Raw genomic sequence first — 15,929 nt, forward strand, 5'->3', positions numbered from 1 at the left:
TTCGTGCCCCTCACAACGTTATCCCCTGGCCATTGGCAGCCTTTGGGATTGCCTGAAGGCCACCAAAAAACATACTCCGCCTGTGACCTACTCAGCGTTGGTACATTTTGGCTGTGGTAGGGTAAGACTAAAGCAGCAGCAGCATCACCACCATTGCTTCTACTACTACCACTATTTTTTGCGACAGCACATCTCAGGGCCTATGTTTCCTGGAGACTTTTGACAAGAGCCAGCATGGTGTAGTGGCGGGAGTGTTGGACTGGGAGTCGGGAGATCCAGGTTCTAGTCCCCACTCAGCCATGGAAGCTCACTTCCTCATAGGAGGAAGACTATGCATGCCTCCTTGGGTTCCTCAAGGTGGAAAAAAGGCAGGATATAAACATCATACATAGATTAATAAATGAAGAGGAAGTGAGATGCTGCATGAGATGGTCTGCCTCCTACCCACAGAACCCCGCACAGATCACCCTCCTGATCCATGCCAAGCGGAGTCCCACATTCCCTCCCCCTCCCTTAAAGGGCCTTTGTGACTGAATGAGGGGCTGATATTCAAGAGGCGGGGCTTCCCCTGTCACCCTGCCTTCATATCGGTGACAGGCTGTACGTGCTGCATTTGTGCAGGAGCTGCTAAAGCGACAGGGAGCTCAATTCCCGCATGAAAGCTCTGGGGCCAAAACCTGTCTAGAATTCATTCCTGATCAGGAAGATTGATCCTATTCATCCCAAAGGCGATTTGGGGGCGGGGAGGGACATGGAGGGCCTGTGTTTGTTTGAATGACTCAGTGGTAGAGAAGGTTTGAGTGCCTCTGCGGTGATGGGGCCAAAGGCTCTTTGCACATTATCAAAGGCAGCCTTTCCTCTTTCACATTGCTTCACATTATGTTCCCTGAAAAGTACCTTGGGACACCAAGTTTATTCTTTCCTTCCTTTAATGGGGGTTGACTGGAAGTCATCTCCTCTCCCCTCCAGGACAGACAGATCTCTCATCCTCCCACTATATAAACCAGTCTGGGCCCCAGAGGGAGAAGGGGGCTGTGTTCACAGTGGGAGCAGGGGATACATCCTCTCTGCAGTGAGGGGCGGGGGATCCCCTTTTCAATCGGGAATGCACTTTTCTTCCTTTCTTTTCTGGGTGAGGTGCTGGATGTCAAGAAATATCCTGTAATGAAATAGCTGCTGGGGCTCAAAGCTTTGCAGGACCCACCGTCTGGAGTCAAGGAAGGGCATTCTACTCTCAGAGCTCCAGGAGCCCCAGTGACAAAGCCTGTCAGCCCCAGTGACAAAGCATCAGCAAACAAGGGAGTTAAGCAACTATGTGAGGGAAAGTAAGGGAAATTACTTAATTATCTATTAAAGTGCCTCCGGGAACCATTCAAAATGGATAAATGGCAGCTGAAGCCAAAATAAGGGCACAGCTAAGTCCCAGAGGGTTAACCCCTTACAATCCTACAAGAGAGTACTAATTATCGGGGGGAATCCAGCGAGAGCTTACTGGCCTTTTAGCTGTTCATTCCACAGAGTGGTGGAAAAGAACCTCAGCTGCATTTTTCAAACTAACCCCAAGCTTAGAAAGGGGGAATCAGAGTCTGCTTAAAACAGGAAAAAGTGCAGGATAGGTTCAGGTTGGGATCAATTTAGGCTCAGGATTGAGGCCTTAAAGAGCAGTTCACTAAATAAAGCAAGTGTAAGGTTCAACATATCATTTAAATTAAAAAAAAAACACATGCAGAAAAAGGATCCAGGCCTTGCAAGCCACAGCGTTCCCACTTCACCTACCCTTTGTCTGCTGTCCGCTCCAATGACCTGTGGAATAGATGACCTCTCCCCAAGAGGTCTCCCATTCCCTATTGTTAATAGGCCTCCTTCCTAAATAGGAATCACCATTCCTGGTGGGGGGGCAACTGACCTACATTCCCAGCCACTGAAAGCCAGTGCTGATCAGGAGTTCACACACAGCCTCCCGTGATTTTCCAACAAGGCCTTCTAGTAAGATTCACTGCAGCAACAGCTGGGCTGATCTATATAAGGAGGCAGGCGTGCGAAGGTGCCAGCTCTGCGAGTGCGAGGAGCCCCAGTGACGAAGCGTCAGCAAACAAGCAAGTTAAGCAACTGTGTGAGTTTAGCCACAGCGCATGGAAGCCGGGGCAGCCAACTCTTTCCTCCCTATTCCGAACTCACAGCAAGTAACTGTAAATAAATGGCTATAATTTGTCTACCTTCTCGTAGTAAATAACTATACTTTCCAGGGAAAATACACCCAGAAAACCCCATTTATGAAGTTAGAAAGCCTTTACAGTGGGTAACTGTGAACAAATAACTATACATAATTTCTGCACCTTCTCTAGTAAACAACTCAGTTTTCCAGGGAAAACACACCCACAAAAACCCAGTTCTGAAGGTAGAAAGCAAGGCTGTGCACTGCCTCGTCACGGAGCCTGAATAACGAGGCGAAGCTTGCTTCCTTGGAGAAAAATCCTCGTGATACAAAGCGGGTCAGAGCAGTACCGAGGCTCCCCAAGGCGAAGCGCCTCCCCCATGAAGCACCTCCTCTGCCTCGTCTATTCGGAGCTCTACTTAATACCTGAGCAGTAAAGACAGGCTGTCTCCAAAATGTTATCAACTTCTGAATGCTCATGTGGACGGGCAGGAGCAGGAGGTGGGAGGGGAAAGGCAAGAGGACGTGGGAAGGTGGGGGGATGTGGAAAGGCATGCGCAGGAGGAGGAGGGAGTGTGCTTTGGCGAATGGGAACTCTTGGCCAGAACCGACGCCAGCAGTCTCCAATCAGAGAGAGTGGCGGAGGGAGGGGGTATATATACTTCGGCGAAAGGCTGTGTTTGGTTATTATGCTAGCTGTGTCTTTGAGAGGGGGCTGGTGTATGAGTAGATGATTGTGTGTGTGTGTGCGTGCATTCCTTGTTCCTTCAGTTTATTTGATTTTGTTCGCCATTAGGCTTACCTCAAAATTTAAATTAAAAGGAAACCTCTTGGTTGTGTTGGGATCCTTCCCTCGCTCCTTGCTCAACCGTCCCCTTTGGGACGGGGTCTTTGCAGCACCCCTACCAGCCGCCTTCTCCTATATTGTTTTCCGGGCCAAATTCAAGGTGTTGGTTTTGACCTTTAAAGCCCTATAAGGCTCTGGCCCAGCCTATCTCAAGGAGCGCCTCCAGCAACACCAGATAGGCTGCTCAACAAGATCAGCCTTGGATGGCCTTCTCTCTGTCCCATCAGCCAGGACAGCTAGGCTGGTGAGGATGAGTAGAGGGCCTTGTCTGTGGTGGCCTCCACTCTGTGGAACCCCCTCCCTAGAGAAGTCCGCCATGCTCCCTCTTTAATGAGCTTCCGCTATGCATTAAAAACATGGTTGTTCAGGCAGTCATTTGGGGTGGGCTAGGGTAATTTTGGAAATGTGATGTTTTTAATGTTGAATTTTATTTTGTAAACTGTTTTTATTGTTGTACATCACCCAGAGTGGCTGGGTGACCGACCAGATGGGCGATAAATAAATAAATAAATCTCTTTCTACCTCCAACTCATTTGTTATTTGTATTTAGGGGTGTACGAAATCAACTTACCTTTCTGATCCAGGGCGTCTGCGGTAGGGTGGAGTCGATCCATCCCTCCCTGCAGAATCCTCCCCCATGGTATTGGCCACCATTTGCCTCCTTGCATTAGCTGTGATAGGCTATGGATATATTTATGTAGCCTATCACAAAAAAAGCAGAGACCGCAAATGGCGTAGCGGATGCTAATTGCGTCCCTGATCTTTGCTGTGATAGGATGTGCAAATACTTACGTAGCCTATCACGGCTAAAGTAGTGAGGGAAATGGTGGCTGCAGACTGGGGCAGGCATTCGCGGCTGCTGACCAGTGCAGCGGACGGACCAGATGGATGACAAAAGGTAGGGTCCCTCCCGTGGAAATATCGCGCGGTGGTGGGGGGATTGCTCCATTTGAAAAAATCCGGCCTCATTGGAGTCCATGGCGGAATTCTCTAACATCCCTATTTGTATTAGATATATTCATCTCTCCTTTGCATATTTTTTCAAACTAATGCAACTTTTCCTTGCTCGTTGCTGCAATGCTCCCCCTTCCCCACCATTCCTCTGTCTGTTTATGTTGCTTTTCGACTCTGGAACAGGCTGCGCTTGTTGTTTAAGGTCGACCCTCATCTTCTGCTTTCTTCATTCTATTTCCTTGTCATTCTTGTCAGTCAACTCTGTCTCATTTAGGTTTTTCAAAACCCAGTCTTATTTTGATTTTTAAAAGCAAACATTGACTTCTGGGCATGTTGGCCCCCTCTTTTAAAGTCACATTCAAGCATTTTGTTTTTATTTGCTTTCTAAATTCTTAAAGAAAGGCATATTATAGCAGCCTATGTGTGTAGCGTTTGGTCCCTCCCACCCCCCATGCTGAAGTGAACCATCTGTGTCTTCTCTCTGTTGACTCTCCCCAAACAGAAATTAAAGAAGGGTTTTAAAAAAATTATTGTCTGCTTGCTCTTGGCTCTTATCACCTCTGCTGTCGTCCTGTATTTCTAGAAGTTAACCTGCCTTCTATAAAAGGACATGAAATATAAAACAATAAATTAAACACACCCATTATTTGCTGAGGCAGTTCTGCTTTTCTTTAGCACTTTTGTGTCTGTGTCCATGTGTGTGCATGCTAGGTTGTTCTTCGACCAACACTAGGGATGTACGAATCCCTTACCTGGCTCTTTTATGGGGCATCCGCGGTTGGGGGGAAGTGCTCCGTCCCTCCCCCTGGAATCCTCCCCAGCCGGGTCCACTCCACGGCGACTCCACAGAGCCACCGGCTGGGGCCGGCCACAACTGGATTCAGGCCACCGCCGGGCTGCTGTGGCTGCAAATGGTGGCCACTATGCCGGCCGCCATTTGCGTCCCTGCCAAGCTGTGATAGGCTACTTAAGTATTTATGTAGCCTATCATGGCAAAAGGCAACTACACACATGGCAGCCACTATGACGGCTGCCATTTGTGGCTGCAGCAGCCTGGCAGCGGCTGGAAGAGGAGCTGGAGCCACCGCCACAGCATCTGCCACCACCGCCACAGCATCCGCCGCCAGGTAGGCTCTGTTCCATGCACATTTTGTGGGGTGGCAGGGGGGGGGATTCCCCGTTCTGCTACAGACTCCGGGGTGTGTGTATGGATTCTAAAGAATCTGGCCTCACTGGCATCTGTGGTGGAATTCTCCAACATCTCTAACCAACACTATACATCCAAATTCCAAGATAGTGTTGAAAAAGCACAAGGTGCACTGTATTTATATTAGTTACCTTCTTATTCCAATAACACTCCATGGTGTGGCAAAGCAATCCAGCACAATATGAGGCATCTTTGGGGTGTTAGCAGGGGCAGAGTTGGGGAGAACTTACAGCTCCTTGCTTTCGGAGTTTTCCTGGAAAAGCTCGAATTCCACCTACGCCTAGCACACAGACTTGTGGGCCAAACTGCCTGGGCCTTGGGGCATGCAACGCCCTTGAGGGGGGCTGGGAGGGCCCAAGGTGTCATGCGCGTGTGTGGAAACAGGGAGAAATTACTAGGGATGGGGGAGAATTTCTCCCCGAAACTTCAGGGGGCCAAGTGCCAATGCATTCGGTCCTCCGAAGGTTTGGGGAGAAATTCTCTGCCCCCCGCCCCCCCGGGATGGGACTTACCTTTCACGAATGTCGCTCCCGGCAGCGGGTCCCGGTGGCGGTTTGGAAGGTCTTCGTCAGGGGCAGGGGTGGCAGCCGGTCTTTCGACCGGCTGCCGCCGCCACCATTACAAGAAAAGTAAAACAAAAACAAAAACGCCCCTGTGATAGGCTACGTGACGATTAACGTAGCCTATCACGGCTAGATTTGCAAAGTCAGCCGTGATAGGCTACGTTAATCGTCACGTAGCCTATCACGGGTGACTTTGGGAAAAAAAAAAAGCGCATACGCTAATGGCGGCCCCCATAGGGAGCCGCCATTCGCATTCCTTATTTGGTCCCTGTAGTCTACGTAAAGATTTATGTAGACTACGGCGAAAATAAGGGCAACGCAAATAGCGCCAATATGGGCGCCGCCATTTGCGTACGTGCTTTTTTTTTTTTTTTTCAAAGTCACCCGTGATAGGCTACGTGACGATTAACGTAGCCTATCATGGCTGACTTTGCAGATCTAGCCGTGATAGGCTACGTAAATCGTTACGTAGCCTATCACGGGGCTTTTTTTTTTTCTTTTGAAGTTCGCGGCCGGGGAGACGGGGCACTTCTCCCCGGCCTGAATTTCGGCCGGGCAAGGCAGGAAGCCTCCGCCCCGGCCTGAATTTCGGCTGGGCGAGGCAGGAAGCCTCTCCCCCCGGCCTGACCTTCGGGGGGAGAAGCGAAGCGCCTCCCCCCCACCGCGAAGCAAGCTGCGAGACCAGGTAAGTGACTTTCGTACATCCCTAGAAATTACAGGCTCTTTGCTTTGAGAGTTTATGTGCAAAACATCAGATTTTAACTCCGCCTGCCAAAAAAACCTCAGTGCCAAACTGTCTGAACTTTTGCAGGTGGCCTTCTCACCAAGGGGGTGGAGAGGTCCCCGTATTTCATGCCTCTTTCATAAAAAGTAAAATGACCGTTTGTATTTTCCCATGCAAGTCAAGGGGAAAATGTCAAAAACGGGTAATCCTGACATCGGACTCTCGCTTCGGATTTGGTCCAGGCACTGCCCTAGTAGAAAGCCAGCAGGGGTTGGGCACTATCCAGCGTATCGCACTGAGTGCCACATGTCCGACGATCTACCCGCTGGATGGAAGTCATGGGTGTGTGCTCAGTGCAATGAGCTCCTGGCTCTCCGTGAACAATTTCGTTCCCTTGAGGCCAAGGTTGCAGACCTGCAGAAGCTAAGAGAGGCAGAAAGGTTGGTGGATGAGACCCTCAGAGACCTTTTAGCTGTGTCCCACTCCCAGAGTGACAGCTCCTCTGCTGTCATGGAGAATGACCGCCTTGGGGAAGGAGCATACTAGGTGTACGATGTTTGCTGAATAATTGGCAGGATCAGCTGTCTTGGCTGCGGAGCCCATTTCCTCTTGATCTGAAGTTCTCCACCAAGCCAAATGCCAGGCTTCAGGGCCACAGGATTAGCACCAGCATTCGATGTTATGGTAACTAAGTCCCTCCCAGAGTGACTCTGTTCAATTGTGTTCGTTATAGGATTTCTTGCTGCAGTTACCTGGCGGTTTAAGGTACATATCTTGTCCCAGGGGAATCTTGGCACACCCCTTCTGCACACTTTGAGTTTTTGTCCTGAGGTGCATGAGGGCCCCCTCTTTGTTGATAAGTCCTGTTTGCCCTACCTGCAGATTTATCAAGGGGGGATTGGGGAGCTCTGTTCTCATCACTGTTTCATTTTGGGCTGCTAGGGCACGGCAGAAAAGGAATCTGCTAACATTTCCTCTTCCTTATAAAAGATAGATTCCTTCTCTGTGCTTGGAGTTTGTTTTTGTTCTTGGTCCCAAACACCTTTGCTCGCCTCTTGCTCTTGTCCCTGGCATCTTAATAGGGGGCAAAAGTTTCTTCGACAGAGAGGAAGTCAATTAGACTTTTTGAACTGTTGGCCGCCTCAGCTAAGCTGCTTATGATGGGTGAGATGGAAGAATCACCCAAGGACTGAGGGGGTGCCTGGTTTACAAATAGTCTCGAAACTACTATATTTCTTCTGGCGAATGCCTCCCTGTAGTCATACATGAGTCTGGCTTTGCCTCACCTGCTGAAGGTTACCACTGTCTGGGAAGATACGTGGTTATAACAGATATGTGGTTATTTCCTCTTGATCTGAAGTTCTCCTATGAAGACAAAAAGCAGGCTTCAGGGCCACAGGATTAGCACCCTCATTAGATGTTGTGGTAACTAAGTCCCTCCCAGAGTGACTCTCTTCAATTGTGTTTGTTATAGGATTTATTTCTGCAGTCACCTGGCAGTTTAAGGCACATATCTTTGCCCTGGGGAATCCTGGCACACTCCTTCTGCACACTTTGAGTTTTTTTCCTGAGGTGCACGAGCATCAGCCTCTGCTGCCCGAAGGGCCCCCTCTGTGTTGATAAGTCCTGTTTGCCCTACCTGCACATTTATCCAGGTGGTTTTGGGGAGCTCTATTCTCATTACTGTTTCATTTTGGGCTGCTAGGGGGACAGCAGAAAAGGAAGCGAAGGTCTGGAGAATGAGCAAAGAGCTGAATGCGCCCGATGTTGTCTGATCTCGGAAGCTAAGCAGGGTCAGCTGTGGTTAGTACGTGGATGGGAGACAGTCTGGGAATCAGCATTCGTGCATTGAGCAGGGGGTTGGACTAGATGGTCTTGTAGGCCACTTCCAGCTCAATGATTCTATGATTCTATGACAGAGCCAAAGTCAATTAGAGTTTTTGAACTGTTGGCTGCCTCAGCTAAGTGGCTTATTGTGGGTGAGATGGAAGAACCACCCAAGAACTGAGGGGGTGCCTGATTTTCAAATAGTCTCGAAATTAATATATTTCCTCTGACGAGTGACTCCCTGTAGTCATACACGAGTCTGGCTTTGCCTCGCCTGCTGAAGGTTACCACTGTCTGGGCAGATATGTGGCTATAACACAAATATTCCATTTGAACTATGTTTGCGGTGGCAAACATGCCCGGGAAAGCTGCATCCAGAATTTTCAAAAGGGGCAGTTTGCGTTCATTTTGTGTAAGGGACCCCTTAAGTTTGGGGTAATTTGGCAGGACCAGCTTTTCACGATTTAATACTAAGTTCAAGTTTGTACCATTTACAGTATTCTTCTGGGATGATTTTACTCCAGGAGAAGCATGGAGGCATGGCTCCTGCGTATTGGGTTCTTGGGTCCGCGTTCGTACAGGTGAAGCCACCCACTTCCTTCCCTCAGTGCTCTGCACAGCTGGTTGATCAGGTTCATCTCTGCCTTTACTAGGCTTCGTCTCCAGTTCCTTGTCTAGAAACCCTGGGCCAGCATTTGTGTACTATTTCCAGAAGTGTAGTTAGAAGATTGCTGCATTCAGATAAGAACGTTTGGATATGTTCAATACCTTTTGTCATTATGAAGAGCCATCCTTCACTTGGTAGGCTATCCCCGGTTTTTGTATCATTTTGTCTGGGAAAGTCCTTCATGTTTGCTTGATCATCAGTCTGGGTGTCAGGAAGGATTCTGAGCATGTGGAGATAGTTAGCAGCTCAGACTCAGCATGGGAGCAGCCAGAACTGGGGGAGACATCCCCCCTAGCAAGGTCAGATATGGATAGGCTTTCTTCACAGGACCTTGTCTCACAGATGGCTTGAGCTGAAGCCCCACCCCCTTTCCTCCTCCATGAGACTGCAGGTCTCAGAGGAGGAGGAGAGTGCGAGGTGTGGCCTGAAGGATGCTAGAGTCTGGTGCGGAGCCAAGTGGGAAAAATTAGAGGCAGCACTCAGACATTCCCCCGGTTGGCTACGTGTGATAGCCAACGTAGGAGGGCACAACTGTAAGGGAGGGGCATCCCCCCCTATGTTATTCTGGCCAGCAAGTTCTTGTTTCAAACTGCCTGCATCATCTCTGATTCCCACTTGGCTCCTCCACTGATATTCGTAATTGTGTGGAGTAGCTGTTTTCCTTTGTAGCGTGAGAGTCTCTGAGGATTTGCATTTATCAAGCACCCGGTCGTTATCTAATAAAGCAGTGAGGTATCCTGGAGAGTGTGATTATGAAGGGAGAAGACCAAGGGGCCTGACAGATGTGGGGAAATATCTGGTCTGTCAAGGGCTCTGCGGAGCATATGCCACCTTTGTATAAGTCTGTTCTCTGTGGCTGTTGATCAGTTAGGTCCAAACCGCTCAGGCAAGAGGTAAGAATGGTGAGAGAATGAGATTCAAGTGCCACTGTTTTCTGACCCACGGCACCAGATCTTGATCCTTCCTGGGGCTCCCTTTTAGCTGCATCCCTGTGGTGCCTCACTGGCGGGTCATATTGGCCCGGATGCCTCCCTTGCTTATGATTCATTTGTGTACATGGCCTTAGTGCCCCAATATCATCCTCTAGATGATTAATTGCATCGATGGATGGACTCACCCTGCTCACATTTGAGATTCCTTGGCATACGATGTCTGCTGAGTAAACGGCAGGATCAGCTGTCTTTGCTGGGGAGCCCATTTCCTCTTGATCTGAAGTTCTCCTCTGAAGCCAAGTAGCAGGCTTCAGGGCCACAGGACTAGCATCAGCATTAGATGTTACAGTAGCTAAGTCCCTCTCAGAGTGACTCTGTTCAATTGTGTTTGTTATAGGATTTCTTTCTGCAGTCACCTGGTGGTTTAAGGTACATATCTTTGCCCTGGGGAATCCTGGCACGCTCCTTCTGCACACTTTGAGTTTGTTTCCTGAGGTGCACGAGCAACAGTCTCTGCTGCCCAAAGGGCCACCTCTTTGTTGATAAGTCCTGTTTGCCCTACCTGCACATTTATCCAGGGGGTTTTGGGGAGCTCTATTCTCATTACTGTTTCATTTTGGGCTGCTAGGGGTACGGCAGAAACGGAATCCGCTAACGTTTCCTCCTCCTTATAAAAGATAAATTCCTTCTCCATGCTGAGAGTTTGCTTTTGTTCTTCGGCCCAAACACCCTTGCTCTTGTGCCCAGCATCTTTATAGGGGGAAATGCTTCTTCAAGCAACGGGCTGGAGAATGAGCAAAGGGCTGGATGCGTCCAATCTCATCTGATCTCAGAAGCTAAGCAGGGTAAGCTGTGGTTAGTACATGGATGGGAGACCGCCTGGGAATCAGTCTCCCTGCATAGAGCAGGGGGTTGGACTAGATGGTCTTGTAGGCCCCTTCCAGCCTGATGATTCTATGATTCTATGACAGGGCCGAAGTCAATTAGAGTTTTTGAACTGTTGGCCGCCTCAGCTAAGCTGCTTATTATGAGTGAGATGGAAGAATCCCCCAAGCACTGTGGGGGTGCCTGATTTTCAAATAGTCTCGAAACAACTATATTTCTTCTGGTGAGTGCCTCCTGTAGTCATACACGAGGCTGGCTTTGCCTCACCTGCTGAAGGTTACCACTGTCCGGGCAGATATGTGGTTGAAACACAAATATTCCATGTGAACTATGTCTGCGGTGGCAAACAAGCCTGGGAAAGCCGCATCCAGAATTTTCAAAAGGGGCAGTTTGCATTCATTTTGTCTAAGGGTCCCCTTAAGTTTGGGGTAATTGATTATGTCCTTTGCAGCCAAAGATGGAGAAGCTCCATACAGTCAGTAAAAACAAGACCTGGAGCTGACTGTGGCTCAGATCATGAGCTGCTTCTTGCAAAATTTCGGCTTAAATTGAAGAACGTTGGGAAAACCACTAAACCGTTCAGGTATGACCTAAATCATATCCCTGATGAATATACAGTGGAGGTGAGGAATAGATTTCAGGGATTAGACCTGATAGACAGAGTGCCTGAGGAACTATGGACGGAGGTCCGTAACATTGTTCAGGAGGCAGCAACGAAATCCATCCCAAAGAAAAAGAAATGCAAGAAAGCAAAGTGGCTGTCTGATGAGGCTTTACAAGTAGCTCACGAAAGAAGGGAAGCGAAAAGCAAGGGAGAAAGGGGAAGATATACCCAACTGAATGCAGAGTTCCAGAGAATAGCAAGGAGAGACAAGAAGGCCTTCTTAAATGAACAATGCAAAGAAATCGAGGAAAACAACAGAATGGGAAAGACTAGAGATCTCTTCAAGAAAATCGGAGATCTCAAGGGAACGTTTTGTGCAAAGACGGGCATGAAAAAGGACAAAGAAGGCAGGGACCTAACAGAAGCAGATGAGATTAAGAAGAGGTGGCAAGAATACACAGAAGAACTATACAGGAAAGATCTGAATGTCCCTGATAGCCATGATAGTGCGGTCACTGAACTTGAGCCAGACATCCTAGAGAGTGAAGTCAAGTGGGCCTTAGGAAGCATTAGTAACAACAAAGCTAGCGGAGATGACAGTATTCCAGCCGAGCTATTTAAAATCCTAAAAGATGATGCTGTTAAAGTGCTGCATTCAATATGCCAACAAATCTGGAACACTCAACAGTGGCCACAAGACTGGAAAAGGTCAGTTTACATTCCAATTCCAAAGAAGGGCAACGCCAAAGAGTGTTCAAACTACCGCACAATTGCGCTCATTTCACATGCCAGCAAGGTGATGCTCAAAATCCTACAAGCTAGGCTTCAGCAGTATGCGAACCGAGAATTACCGGAAGTACAAGCTGGGTTTAGAAGAGGCAGAGGAACTAGAGATCAAATCGCCAACATTCGCTGCATCATGGAGAAAGCAAGAGAATTCCAGAAAAACGTCTCTTTCTGCTTCATTGACTACGCTAAAGCCTTTGATTGTGTGGATCACAACAAACTGTGGCAAATTCTTAAAGTGATGGGAGTACCAGACCACCTTACCTGTCTGCTGAGAAACCTGTACGAGGGTCAAGAAGCAACAGTAAGAACCAGACATGGAACAACCGATTGGTTCAAAATTGGGAAAGGAGTACGACAAGGCTGCATATTGTCACCCTGCTTATTTAACTTATATGCAGAGTACATCATGAGAAATGCCGGGTTGGATGAATCAGAGGTTGGAATTAAGATTGCTGGGAGAATTATCAACAACCTCCGATATGCAGACGATACCACCCTAATGGCAGAAAGCGAAGAGGATCTAAAGAGCCTCTTGTTGAGGGTGAAAGAAGAGAGTGCAAAAGCTGGTTTGAAACTCAACATTAAAAAAACGAAGATCATGGCATCTGGCCCCATCACTTCCTGGCATATGGAAGGGGAAGAAATGGAAGCAGTGACAGATTTTACTTTCTTGGGTTCCAAGATCACCGCAGACGGTGACTGTAGCCATGAAATTAAAAGACGCTTGCTCCTTGGGAGGAAAGCTATGGCCAACCTAGACAGCATAGTAAGAAGCAGAGACATCACCTTGCCGACAAAGGTCCGTCTAATCAAAGCTATGGTTTTCCCAGTAGTAATGTATGGCTGTGAGAGCTGGACTATAAGGAAGGCTGAGCGCCGAAGAATTGATGCTTTCGAACTGTGGTGCTGGAGAAGACTCTTACGAGTGCCCTGGACTGCAAGGAGGTCAAATCAGTCCATCCTAAAGGAAATCAACCCTGAGTGCTCATTGGAAGGACAGATAATGAAGCTGAAGCTCCAATATTTTGGCCACCTAATGCAAAGAGAAAACTCCCTGGAAAAGACCCTGATGCTGGGAAAGACTGAAGGCAAAAGGAGAAGGGGACAGCAGAGGATGAGATGGCTAGATGGCATCACGGATGCAATGAATATGAACTTGAGCACGCTCCGGGAGAGAGCGCAGGACAGGAAGGCCTGGCGTGCTATGGTCCATGGGGTCACGAAGAGTCGGACACGACTGAACGACTGAACAACAACAACAATTTGACAGGACCAGCTTTTCACGATTTAATATTAAGTTCAAGTTTATACCAGTTACCTTCTTCTTCTGGGATGATTTTATTCCTGGAGAAGCATGGAGGCATGGCTCCAGCATATCGGGTGCTTGGGTCCGCGTTCGTATAGGTAAAGGGGGCTGTGGTAGGGGGATAGCCTCCTTGACTAGGGATGGTGGAGAAATCTGCCACGGACTCCAATGAGTCCCCCAGAGTCCATGGAGGAACAGACTACCCCCACCGCCACCCCCGAAATCCCCCCACGACGGACCCTTCCTGGCGGTGGCTGGTCTGGGTCGTTGTCTTTGTTCTGCAGCCATCTGCTACCGGGCTGCAGCCGCAAATGGTGTCTGGCATAGTGGATGTCATTTGTGTCCCTGCCCTTTGCTGTGATTGGCTACGTAAATATCCACATAGACAATCACGGCCAAGAGCAGGGACGCAAATGTCGTCCCCTACGCCCCCTTTGCTGTGATTGGCTACATAAATATTCACGTAGCCAATCACGGCAAAGGGCAGGGAAGCAAATGGCATCCCCTATGCTGGACACGATTTATGCCCGCAGCCCGGCAGTGGCAGCCCTGGCCGGCAGCTCCGTGGACTCGCCACGGAACAGAGCTGGCTGGGGAGGATTCCTGAGGGAGGGACAGATCACCTCCTGCCTGTGGGCTCCCCCAGGAGACTGGTGAGTATGTTTTATACACCCCTAACCTCGACAGGATGTAGTATTGCATTGTCACAATCATTTGCATTTCTCTAGGGATGTCAGAGAATTCCGCCATGGATCTCGGTGAGGCCGAATGCCAGTGCATTCAGCCCCCTGAACTCTGTGGCAGAACGGCCTGCCCCCCTTGGCCCCCCACAGATCCCCCCCAGGACGAGACTTACCTGGGGCGGATGTTCTGGACGGCGGAATGTTTACATAGACTACACATGCCAAAATAAGGAACGCAAATGGTGGTGGCCATGGGCGCCGCCATTTGCGTACGCACTTTTCTTTTTTTTTTAAAGTCACCCATGATAGGCTACGTAAACATTTACATGGCCTATCACGGCTGACTGCAGGGACGCAAACAGCGGCGGCTACGGCCGCTGCCATTTGCGTCCCGGCAGGAGAGGAGGTTTCGCGGCAAGAGGGACGGGGCGCCTCCCCCCGGCCAGAATTACCAGGGGGGAGGGATGGGGTGCCTCCCCCCCAGCCAGAATTTCGGGGGGAGGGACGGAGCGCCTCCCCCCCCACCGCGAAGCAAGCTTCGGGATCAGGTAAGGGACTTTAGTCCATCCCTACATTTGCATCCCTGCTAGCCAGTGGCTGGATGTCCGGCTGCTGGCGGAGCTGGCTGGTGGCTCTGTGGAATCCCCGCGGAGCGGAGCTGGCTGGCCAGGATTCTGGTGGGAGCCACGGAGCACCTCCGCCCCCCAGCGGAACCTGGAGGAGCCAGGTAAGCAGGGTTTCGTACATCTCTACATTTCTCATAGCTTCCTTCCTTAATCTCAGTTCTATTTTCTGATTGGGACTGTCCTGCTCGGGGCTTTGATTGAGCAGTTCAAAAAGACTCATTTTTTTTAAATACTTTTTATTCTATTTTTTATCTCTATAAATGAAATAAATAGTACCAACAACCTAGTCAATATCTACAGTTTCCAACAATACAGTATTCTTAGGAGGACACAGCAATAACGAAAAAGAAAAAAACAGAAGACGGAAAGGAAGAAGAAGAAAGGAAGAAAGAAAAAGACAAAATATAAAAAAGTTGCTTAAAAGGATTTAATTCAAACTGCATTATGCACAAATTTCAAGTATCATTCTACTTAAAAGTTATACCTATAACATTCCCAATATTACAATTCAGTGCAGCATAGATAATCAACCTTACATTTCAATATCCTATCTTCAGTCTTACAGCAGGGGAGCAAGCCTAGAATTCATTTTCAATATGTCAGTTAACATAATAGTAAAGCTTAACAATTTAACCAGTCAAAAATATTACTAATCAAAGTTTCATAATACTGATATTAATAATAATAATAAAAAGGGAAATTAAAAAGGACAAGTAATAATAATAAGTTTATGCTATCTATAGTTTAGATAGTGTCATTTCTAAATTTATACATGAATGTATACATATCTATACACACACAAACAGGAATTTTATTATCATGTCTAATGTAAAAAAAGAGGAAGTAAGAAAAAGAGAGAAAAAAAGGGGGAATATATGTAAACAGTCCTTTGGACTGGCATACTGCCCGGACCTTATAACCCAAATAAATACGAAGAAGAAGAATTGAAAAATTCCCAGCTCATGAGGCTGGGGAAGATGTCTCCCGTGCCTCACTTTGAATGCCAGCTAGCCAAGCCTCCACCATTTCATGATTTAAAAACTTTTTCATCTGGCCTTCAAAAGGAATGCAAAATATAGCAAGATATTTGATATGATATTACAGATTCTTTTGTCTTGCCTGATTTCTCGCCTTGGTAAATTCTTTTGTCAGCCATTTAT

At 48.2% G+C, this 15,929-nt stretch overlaps 1 protein-coding gene across 1 annotated transcript in view; it reads left to right on the forward strand.

Moving 5' to 3' along the window:
* Positions 1-8,099: 8,099 nt before the first annotated feature.
* The window catches only part of LOC146337715 (uncharacterized), a 31,712-nt gene continuing 23,882 nt past the window's right edge, over positions 8,100-15,929 (forward strand). The window contains exon 1 of the mRNA XM_084815171.1: positions 8,100-8,253. The gene's annotated coding sequence lies outside the window, so the exon portion shown is untranslated. The remainder of the gene's footprint in view (positions 8,254-15,929) is intronic.

Source organism: Heloderma suspectum, chromosome 10 (genome assembly GCF_057233095.1).
Source record: "Heloderma suspectum isolate Gila_16-S chromosome 10, 16-S_ref, whole genome shotgun sequence".
NCBI classification, from domain to species: Eukaryota; Metazoa; Chordata; class Lepidosauria; order Squamata; family Helodermatidae; genus Heloderma; species Heloderma suspectum.